This window comes from Mya arenaria, chromosome 9, assembly GCF_026914265.1.
Source record: "Mya arenaria isolate MELC-2E11 chromosome 9, ASM2691426v1".
Classification (NCBI taxonomy): Eukaryota; Metazoa; Mollusca; class Bivalvia; order Myida; family Myidae; genus Mya; species Mya arenaria.
The window spans coordinates 73,179,651-73,191,138 of record NC_069130.1 but is presented as its reverse complement, the minus strand read 5'-3'; positions in this window follow the sequence as shown (position 1 = coordinate 73,191,138).

The following is an 11,488-nucleotide window of genomic DNA, read 5'->3' as shown; positions in this document are numbered from 1 at the left end:
GTAGACTTTTCAATTTTTAGTTGTAAAAATAAGTGTATTGATACTATAACTAGATAAATAAGAACACAACCTACATTTACAGCCAATGAAACTGCAGACAGGTAATCATTAGTTCTATGCCTATTTTAAATTAAAAATTTAATCTTTTGCAATTGCTAAAAGCTGACACCACTGCCACTGACTCATTCATTACACAATTCCTGCGTCATATTACGTTTAAAATGTGTCAAATAACGAGGTTATAATCTTAGTCAGTAATATGACTAGAATAAAAATCTTAATGATTAAGAAGCACTCAGTCGGTCCACTCCATCCATTCTTAAAACTTAAGATTTTAGTTAATTTTATATGACTATAACATAGCTATAACAGTTTCAATAACTAACAATTATTGTTTTTACAGAACATTGAGTAAATAAAGGGTTTACAATTCACTGAATGGTATGATAGAACTCATGCTTAACACTTGTTCAAGGTATTTTTCAAGTATTGCTTTTTTCAGTTCAAATAACTTGTTCTCATGGGCTACTCGGTTCTCGGCCAACTGTCTTTCTACTCTGGCTCTCTTCTTTTCCAGTTCATACAGTTCGTCCACCTCACTTGATCGTTTCCAAGCTGTAAAAGATCCACAGTAATGACCTTCAAAAGCCTGATAAACATAATATTAATGAAAAGAACCATGGAAAAGGATAGATAGAGTCAGTTATATAGTTTCACCACAATATGAAGTGAATGAGACTGACATGAAATTTACTACACTGTGGAATTTCTTCCTATAATTAAATACAAACTTTGCCCAAAATGACATACATGTACATTTCCTCTGCATTTTCTCTGCAAATACTCATGGAACTTCATCTGAAAAATAAATAAACATCCTAGTAAATGTAATAAACTAAGGAATAGACATCAACATTTAAATTTGTTTTTATATTGATATCCTATTCTCAATACCAGTAATTTCCAGATATTGCTTAGATAAAATTGTCTTTTAAATATCAGATTATTAGAGAACGGGTACACATGTTTAAACACTAAACTCATTCCGAAAAAAAATAGGGTATTTAATATAAGCAATTATAGCCTATTATCTTTATGTATCAGTTTAAGGTATTTAATTTCAATGTAGAAGCCTAAAGTAATTGGGCAGATGCTTTTCTATATATTATAGTTACAGTGATCTTGGACTTGAACCAAACACGATCAAAAGCAATACCAAGCTAGTTTTCACTTATAAGTTACTAACATACCACTTTCCATTACTTTCCATCAATGCTACCTGACATTGTCGTGCCGAAACCAATCCTTAACAATGACATCACATACCTGTTGACAAAGACATCAAAGCACTTGCACAGGTACTTGTAGTCTGTGTACATTCCGCAGCTGAAAAACATTACAAAAGTTATGGATAATACGGATATAAAGTAAATGGTTAATACTTTTTTCAAATATTTATTCAAGCAAAATAATGAAACAACATTGGACCACACCTTCTCTATATTTTGCTTGTACTGGTAAAATCAGAACATGAACTTTCCTTGTATCATTTCATAACTTTTGCCAACCTGAAGTTAAATATGTTAAATTGAATAACTCTTACATGTAATGTTTTCATTGGACCTGCCACATGCAGCAGTTCCAGGTTGAGAGCTGTCTTGATCTACAACAAAGAAGACACAAGAAATCATTACAAGTATTATGCATGAGTGAAATATTGTGTCCAAAACAATAGCCAGAACACCAAAGTGAATTTGTGTCAATTTCCAGAACAATATTTCACTAGTAAAATACCAGATTGCTGAAAATTTGTTAATTATTAACAAGACATTAAAGCTGCACTCTCACAGATTGAATGTTTTGAAAACTTTTTTTTATTTTTGTCTTTGAACTAGCGAAATTTAGTGAAAATACATAGAAACCAGTTATAAAGGACTGGTGACAAAAACTTAGATTGATGAATTTCATATTAAAGTTCAAAATTTGATGTTTTTTCTTAAACCGTTAAGAACTATTAAGCCTTAAAATATTAATTTTCAAATGGAAATACGAAATTCTACAATCTGATATTTTGTCAGCAATCTTATAATATTCGTTTCCAGATATTTATGCAAAAAATTTGCTCCTTCCAAGACAAAAAAATAAAAAGTTGAAAAAAATGGTATAACTCTGATAGTGCAGCTTTAATAAACAGAAAAGCAAACATTTAACTGATTTTTTTTTCCAATTTACAAGATAAACATACCTCATATGAACATTGGTTTGGACACTTATTCCTCAATATTGTGATAATTAACTTATATATAAAATGATTAAGTGTTCCTTTATTAACATTTGTGTGAATACAGGTTCACAGGAATCTGTTATTGTTTAAGTAAACAAACTTAACATAACATGTTATAATCAAAGTAATATAGTCATGTAAATGTAAAATTAGTTATGGCTGTGCTGAAGTAAATAATCCTATAAGTCAAACTTTTAATTTATACAAAAACAGTTACATACAGTTCTCAATGATGAATGAGTAGGACCCACTCTCAACCCCGCCAGCAATGCCAGTCAGAACATTTATCGCATGCTGAAAACTGCTCTCCAGGTCCACCCCCAGTCTTCTGGCTGCAAAAGAATTTCTCCTTTTGCTGAAAAAGTATGAACATATTCAATCAACTCAATTTAAATATCACTGGCAAATTATGCACAGTTCAAAGCAAATAAATTATTAATTTCACATTGCAATGATTTAGTGGGAATCCAAGCCCCACAAAGAAACCAAAATCAACCAACTTTTTTTAAAAGGAGACCCCCAAACCCATTTTCCATTACAGATGTTTGGGTTTAAACTGTGGGATCACATGTCCCACATAGATGCCAATTTATATGGCTACACATGCAGGACCAACAGTACATAGAACAAGCTAATTTCTGCACAACCGGTTATTTATTCCTTCACCGATTGCACCTTTAATATTGGGAACTTTTACAATTGAGAAAAATACATCATCATGGAAAACAAATAAACCTGATATAGTTTTTTTTTTAATTTTTAACTCTATTTTTTTAACTTTATTATTATATCCATGAACTTTACTGCATTATAGAGGATCTTATACAGTTATTACTGGTTTCAAGAACTTAATTCCTATAACATTTTATCATAGAAAATGGCCTAAAGCTACATTGTTCTGTTAAATTTTTTATTTACCCTGTTGCTTCGAGTTCTGGTACATCTTCTGGATCTCTTCCACTGTTCTGCATGTACAAAGTCCAATGTCATTAAATGTAACGATCAGCTAACGCAGGAAAAAATCAAGATAAAATAAATCATGCATTCTTAAGTAATGTATTTTAAACATATCCTTTGTGCTTTAGAATTATAGGTTTATTGCATAATTATTAATGTTCTTGTAAGCTATTGAATATTACTGGTGTTTGAAGCACTCTTTCTTCGACCGAGACAGGCGGTAAATCGGTTTGTAACTTTTCAGCCGATTGCCCCTATTGTGAGCGCTGCCCTAAGCGGGCACCATCCAAAAATGCAAGATGTACTGAATATTCAAATGTAGACCATTGAACACAATAATGTCAGGCATGAACTTTAGTTGTCACAAAATAGTGAGTAGTGAAAATAGACGCAAATTAATATATATTCCCGGGATACTGTGAACATAAAATATTTCCGAAGCATCAGAAAATATTAAGCAATGGTACCACATAATGGTTTTATATATTAAACGCATTTATACTAGGGAAATTTAAGTTAGAAACAAAGTGAAAATAAACACCATGAATCATATGACACTTGTGACTTAGAATTTATTTCCATTACAATCTCATCGCATTTAGCCTCCTTGGTCTTATTTCCAAGAGTCAGCCCCTTTAAACTTTCCAAAAATGAATCATGTTGATTCAGTATTGTTGACGGAGCAGCGTGTCCCTCGGAATCAGTCCAATTATTTGAGCATTTCTTCAACTCGTTCATTTTGGCCACTGACACACGATCCCGATGTTGACCTAAGCTTGTGGTTCATCTTACAGTTGAAGAGTACTTAGCGGAAAATAACTGCTTATGTAAATGCAGTTTAATAAAGTTGAGACTGTGTTTTAAACTCAGCTGAGAACGGTCTCAGATTATTTCTTGATCACCAAATTGAGTCGGATCTCAACTGAGTCCAAAAAAAATCTCAAGTCAAACTTTGAGTTTGAGGTTGAGTTTGAGTTCTTTCATGAAACTGGGGCCTTGACTGCAGCAAGGGCCAACCTATGATTAAGGAAGTGGTTTTTGACGAATTGCTCCATTTTTTCGACCCACCAATGTAGCAGCCCCATGGATGCTTCACATCCGGTCCAGTAACAGGCTGACAGAGGTCACTGATGGCAGCTCTGAGTGTCTCTACCTTCTAGTCGACAAGAGGCAGCATAGACCAGAACCCCGTACTACTAGTCCCATCCTTCAGATACCTGAGTGTTACATACAAAAAATGTAATACTGCAAAATAAAAACAAACTACCATAGTATTTTCAAATGGCCTTCATTTACAAAAATGACAACATTTAGTAACTATGTACCTGATGTTGACAAACATCTCATTAATGACGGAGACATCTGTTGTCTCATCAACGGTACCATGATGGCATACCAGGGGGATTTCCCGACATCTTCCAGTAGGGTGTCCCTCAGCAATCGCCCAATCGTTATCACTGTTTCCTGGATGAGCCTCAGTGATTCCCATTTCAATTTAGCGCCTTTGTGAAGGTTTAATGACGAGGATGTTGACTCCAAGCAGCTTGCCTGAAAAACATTCCATCACATTGTTGCACACAAGATGAAGAAAAAATGTTTTATTGCTAACAAAAAAACCCTAAACATTTGAAGATCTTTATGTGCTGAATACATTATTTTCTTAAAATGTTTGTAAGTTTCAAATCTGCACCTGCATGGTTTTGCCTATGGTTACTAACTTTTGCAATAAATCTGAATGGCTTACTTCAAAACATGATGCTCTTTTTTTAATAAAAGACACTAAACTGAGTTCATTTAGAACTAGCAGCTACTCTTTTGGGACGGCGCTGGTGACGTATGTACTGATGTCACATAGTATACCTTGAAATATATGTAACATACATGTCTTTTAAACCCTTATAGTATATACAGTGTAAGTGCAAAAAATTAAATACTTCAATTATTTATGAGTATCATAGCAGTTGTATGTGCGTGTGTGTGGGTGGGGGAGGGGGGGGCAGTTGAATTGACTGGTGCATAATGATAACCTGAGGCTGATGACATTTGCTGCACCAATGTGAAAAACACAAGAAGAAACATGCGCAGATTACTCCCAAGTCAGCCAAGTATCAACTTAAAATTAGATAAAAATCTAAATCAGTTCACTCCAGCTACGGAGTTACTCGATAAATAGTTTCAACTAGTCAGTCAAGAAACTGGATTTGTTTTATATTTTACGCCCATAAAGAACAGCCAATCAAAATAAAGTTTGAACGCAATGACCCAAAACTAAAAATTGCAGCGAATGCATGTACAGTATATATACTGGTTGAGAAACTGCTTCTCAACCGGTCAGGCACGTAGGAGCGGGGGCCGCAACCGCGGCCCCAATATTCTGGCTTATACCGGCAATGGGGCCGAGAATATTTTATACCGATTATCTTCATAATCGTATTTTAAATAAAGGTATGTGCATATCTAGATCAATACCAGTCTGACACGATATTGAATAAACAGCTCACCATGTCATAAATAAACCTGTGACCTCTAGCTACCGTAATTGGCGTGTGAAGTGGAAGAAGAGGCAAAAAGACAATATTTATTTGTGTTTTTGATGTTTCAAAAACTAAACTGGTAGTTGATTGTGATAATTGCAATTATTCATTAATTATCAATTACTCATTAACAAAGAATTGTCATTAAATAGCCAGCAATATGTATTATTTTATACTCGTCACATTAAAGTTTGACTTTAAAATCGATGTTTCAAATCAACTAAAGGTTTCTAAATTTCTAAAGAGTTCTTTTGGCACTAAAAGAACTGAACACATGGCATTCAACATGCTATGGTTCCAAAGTCACTCGTGGCTTCACTATCATGTGACTATGAAGAGGTAAACTGCGCTTATTTGTTATTTTAAATAATTTAACATACATTGTGCGAGACTGCGCAAATATGAATAAACATTACTAAACGATAATAGTTTTATATCTATCAACAATTAACCGAAAAAAGGTTAAAATTAAATAGATAAAAATAAAACCCGAACACACTTGAAAACGAGTCTTTCAATGCTTAAAATTGGGAAAAAAATTCGACGGTAGGGACACCCCTCCAGAGCCCACCCTTCCGCGGCCCCAGAGTCATTTTTTTCACACGCGCCTGCCAGTAGAAAGTGTAAAAGTACATTACGCTGTACTGAGTAAATGATTATATATTTTAAAGTTTAAATAATGCTATGATGAGGATCTCATCTCTTACCTTTATGACAACAAATGAATACTTTATAACTAGGGGAGGAAATCGTGGTTACACTACACTAATCGAAGTTACACTTACTCCCAGCTAAAATTAGATACTGCATATTTTGCTTTCTTGCTATCTTGGAAACACAGATGAGTACGATTGAATATCGGAAAGTTCAAAAGAAGTTTGAATTAAATATTTACCTTCCATGAACGCCTTATTTTTTCAAAGTGCAACTTCGGTCTGATATTTTAGACAACGGCCACATTAACAGCAACTGAAAAAAAACACAAAAAAAATAATATTTGAAAAAATAAAATACAGTACTGTAAACGTGATGTACTGTACGTAGCTTATGATTTTATTGTATCGAAACGGAATTCTTTCGAAAGGGGCAAATATACTCCTCTGGAAACTGGATTCTTGATTGGTGAACTCCACAGTGAGCGCGAGTCCCTGCCCTGGCATTGACTAACTTGTGTTATACTGATATACATTGCAGTACTCCGTCTCTCCAATATCGAAGCCCCTTAAAGCACAAGCAAAGTGTCACAATCTGGCCGCAATACAAGAACGTTATGGAACGTGATATACAGTAACGTGGTTGTTACACAATGTAAATATAACGCGTCCTGGCGTACGTTTTTTTCGTTTATTGAATTGTTGTGCTGCTGTATGCTACGTCGTAACCGCGCTGCACCCGCATTTCCCTGTCAGATTATGCCACGCGGGATCACTATATAATATGTTGAAACACGTTATATAACGTTGTGTGCTGCTGTTTGCTACGTTGTACGAGGTTGTGTTATGTTCCAGGCATGTTCAGATACTGTAGTGATGTTATCTGATATTGTGCAATGCTCTATAAGCATTTAAATTCATAGTTGACCCTGTAATGAGTCAGAACAAAGAAGAAGCACTTTAGTTTAGTTTAAAAAATACACACACATTTGCACTGTACGTCCACTCAAATACTCACGAAACCGTGATGGAAGAATTAAGGCATAATAAAAGGACCTGTAGGCTGAGGTACATATATACATGTAGGGTAATTCGTCATCATTGATTTGTAATTACACAAACGGGGACTCTCAGTTGAAACAGCAACATGACTGTTGCATTTATTCTTTGTCGCATGTTAAATGATGTATTATCGGCCTCTTACTACATGTACTAGCTCACATTGACAGTACTGTGCATGTTTTAAGGAAAAACTGTTTTTGCCGATTGTTGGATTATATATATATATATATATATATATATATATATATATATATATGTTGTGTCTAGTCATTTTAACATCACGAAACATTTTCTTTTGCAAAAAGACACACGAAGTTAATTCATTATTTTGAATAACGTCATCGTTTTACTAAATTCCTATACGACAGGAAAAACTGGTAATCCTCTGAAAGTCAATCATAGTACAGTTATTCTCATACATTGTCACATAAATCTTTACCAAAAACCACATGCATATCACACAGCAAAGGGAGGTAACGGTTACTAACGCTGCGTAAATTTTACGATGCAGTTATCTCATTCGAGTAACAGTAACGTGATCATTAAACTAAATCACGTTCCAAGCTAGCTACATGTTGGAAAAGTTGTACCTTTTCGATGTTGGTAAAATATAATTTATTTTAACATTTATTAATCATGTACAGTGTCAAAACATACATGTACCTTTATATAGATAAGGCTCTAGCTGGCGTTAAAGGTAGTTCAATATAAAAACATAATTTTTTAAGTGGAAGAGCTTACCATGGCTGTGAGGTTATTGGTGACATGTATTAAAATGTTGATCATCTTAAATGATAGTTGTACATAGTTACATTTACATTATATGTTTAATTGTTGATAGTTGAGTTTTTCAATAATTTGCACATTTGTGATAATTGTATACTGTTTTGACCAGAAAAATTATCTTGATATATCGGTTAAGTTCTACGTTTATACTGAAAATTTAAAATCTATGATAAATTAGAAAAAAGATTCTCTGGGTTTGTGTTATTAATCTTATACACCAGTCAATTGTAACCACGGCCCCCAAGGTCCGGGGAATAGCAGGGACTCTGAGTTTCCGTCCAGCCAAGCCCGGGTAAAATCCCCGCATTCACACGGCACTGCGGGGCCACATGTAACACCGTGTCCAATCGTTACTGGTAGCGGTGGCTAATGTAACGCCTGTGTAGTGGCTAAATAACGCCAGTGTGCGGCTAATTTTCGGAGGGTAAGGTAAGAAAATTGAAAAAAGTAATCGACAAAGTTTTTGTTTTTCTAATAAGAATAGGTGGAGGATTTGGCAATACAATCATACTTTCAGGTCATATGTTTCTTTTTGCCCAGACTTTTGAGTGTTTCCATATCATCGTGGAAAACCTCAACCTGTTTGGAGTGATATTTCGATTTTCAATTTTAAAATCAAGATTCTAGCATATCTATCCATCTTAGGATTCAATTAAACCCTTTAAAGTTTTTATATTTATACTTGTAAACATTAAACAACATTCTGATTGTCCAATAAAATATAATGTTACTTCGGCAGACCCTTTTAAATAACGATTCGGTGGTAACGCATGTGAAGTGGTGCGCTTTTTCTGTAACGCCTGAGGAGGTGGTGCAAATACTCGCACTCCATAGCTTAATTTTTTGTCAAATATTCCATTTAAACGCCAATCTTTACATAGATTTCTCAAAACAAATGCCCGTTAAAGACCAGATGACATTTATTTACGAATTTATCATTTTAATCTCAACGCATTTATGTGCATTTATTCGTATACTATTCCCAAATTGATAACTACAATGCAAAACATTGCATAAATATCCTTTTAGTTTGGTGTTAAATCTTTATTTACAATTATACGCGATTAAAGACATATCTTAAACGGTTCAGCTGTGATAACGTGGAAGTCGTGGTTCAGCTGTGATAACAAGGAAACCGTGGTTCAGCTGTGATAACAAGGAAGCCATGGTTCAGCTGTGATAACGAGGAAGTCGTGGTTAAGCTGTGATAACGAGAAAGCCGTGGTTCAGCTGTGATAAAAAGGAAGTCGTGGTTCAGCTGTGCTAACAAGGAAGCCGTGGTTCAGCTGTGATAACGAGTAAGTCGTGGTTCAGCTGTGAAAACGAGGAAGTCGTGGTTCAGCTGTGAAAACGAGGAAGCCACGGTTCAGCTGTGATGACGAGGAAGTCGTGGTTTAGCTGTGATAACGAGGAAGCCGTGGTTCAGCTGTGATAACAAGGAAGCCATGGTTCAGCTGTGATAACAAGGAAGTCGTGGTTCAGCTGTGATAACAAGGAAGCCATGGTTCAGCTGTGATAACGAGGAAGCCGTGATTCAGCTTTGATAACAAGGAAGCCGTGGTTCAGCTTAAGCCGTGGTTCAGCTGTGATAACGAGGAAGCCATGATTCAGCTGTGATAACGAGGAAGCCGTGGTTCAGCTGTGATAACAAGGAAGCCATGGTTCAGCTATGTAACAAGGAATCCATGGTTCAGCTGTGATAACAAGGAAGCCATGGTTCAGCTGTGATAACAAGGAAGTCGTGGTTCAGCTGTGATAACAAGGAAGCCATGGTTCAGCTGTGATAACGAGGAAGTCGTGGTTCAGCTGTGATAACAAGGAAGCCATGGTTCAGCTGTGATAACGAGGAAGCCGTGGTTCAGCTGTGATTACAAGGAAGCCATGGTTCAGCTGTGATAACGAGGAAGTCGTGGTTCAGCTGTGATAACGAGAAAGCCGTGGTTCAGCTGTGATAAAAATGAAGTCGTGGTTCAGCTGTGCTAACAAGGAAGCCGTGGTTCAGCTGTGATAACGAGGAAGTCGTGGTTCAGCTGTGAAAACGAGGAAGTCGTGGTTCAGCTGTGAAAACGAGGAAGCCATGGTTCAGCTGTGATGACGAGGAAGTCGTGGTTTAGCTGTGATAACGAGGAAGCCGTGGTTCAGCTGTGATAACAAGGAAGTCGTGGTTCAGCTGTGATAACAAGGAAGCCATGGTTCAGCTGTGATAGCAAGGAAGCCATGGTTCAGCTGTGATAACAAGGAAGCCATGGTTCAGCTGTGATAACAAGGAAGTCGTGCATTTCCAGGGTTGCAAGGGTAGATCTTTACGAAATGCTTCAGACTCCGCGGTGTGTTGCCTCCATGTCGCAATGTTTACGGCACTGTTTCAGAATTCTCTTATTTTTCAAGAGTACCCACATGTCCTGCCGGTATACAACTTACTTATTTTCATTCATGGCCATATTTTCGCACCTTTCATTGTGATGACCAAAGGCGTTACTGTAGATCATTGTTATTATAATAATACATTTATTTATAGAATATTTATTAATAGTATAAATAAACTGTATAAGCAATAAACGGAAGCCAGAAAATAATACTAAATCGCTAAAATATGGCAATTAACTCATTTTTGAGGAATTGTCATTCCAGAATAGTGCTCCTAAAATATGATATTATAACATGTATATTTTTTTCGTACCACTGCGTGAATTTATCAAATAACATTTCCACGAAAATGTAATAAACGTATGCTATTTAAACCTCCAAGTTTTGTATTCTGCCAATATCCCAGGGTTTCAAATCTTGGGTACATTTGTACGGGAACTAGCGGTGCTGGTTCCCGACCCGGCTCTCAGAGCCACCGCTCGTACGTGTGGTCGTGCATGGTACGAGATCTGTCTCCTCTCTCTCTCTTTCCTACTAGCTCTTTGAGCCACCATCGTACATGCGTATGTGGTCGCGCATGTTTCGAGATCTATAAAATCTTGATTACTTTCTCATTTGGCCTCCTTTCCCCGCACTGTATCTTCTCTTTACCCACCCTTGCCTCTTTTCCTCTTAAATCTCATAAGCTTTCTTATGTAAATAAAGACTTTCATTCATTCATTCATTCATTCATTCATTCATGTACTTTAAACCTCTCAACTACCACTTTTTATCTTCTTCTTCGATCTTCTTCCCCTGCAACTACACACTTTCTCATCTCTGCCTATATCTTTCCAACTAATTCT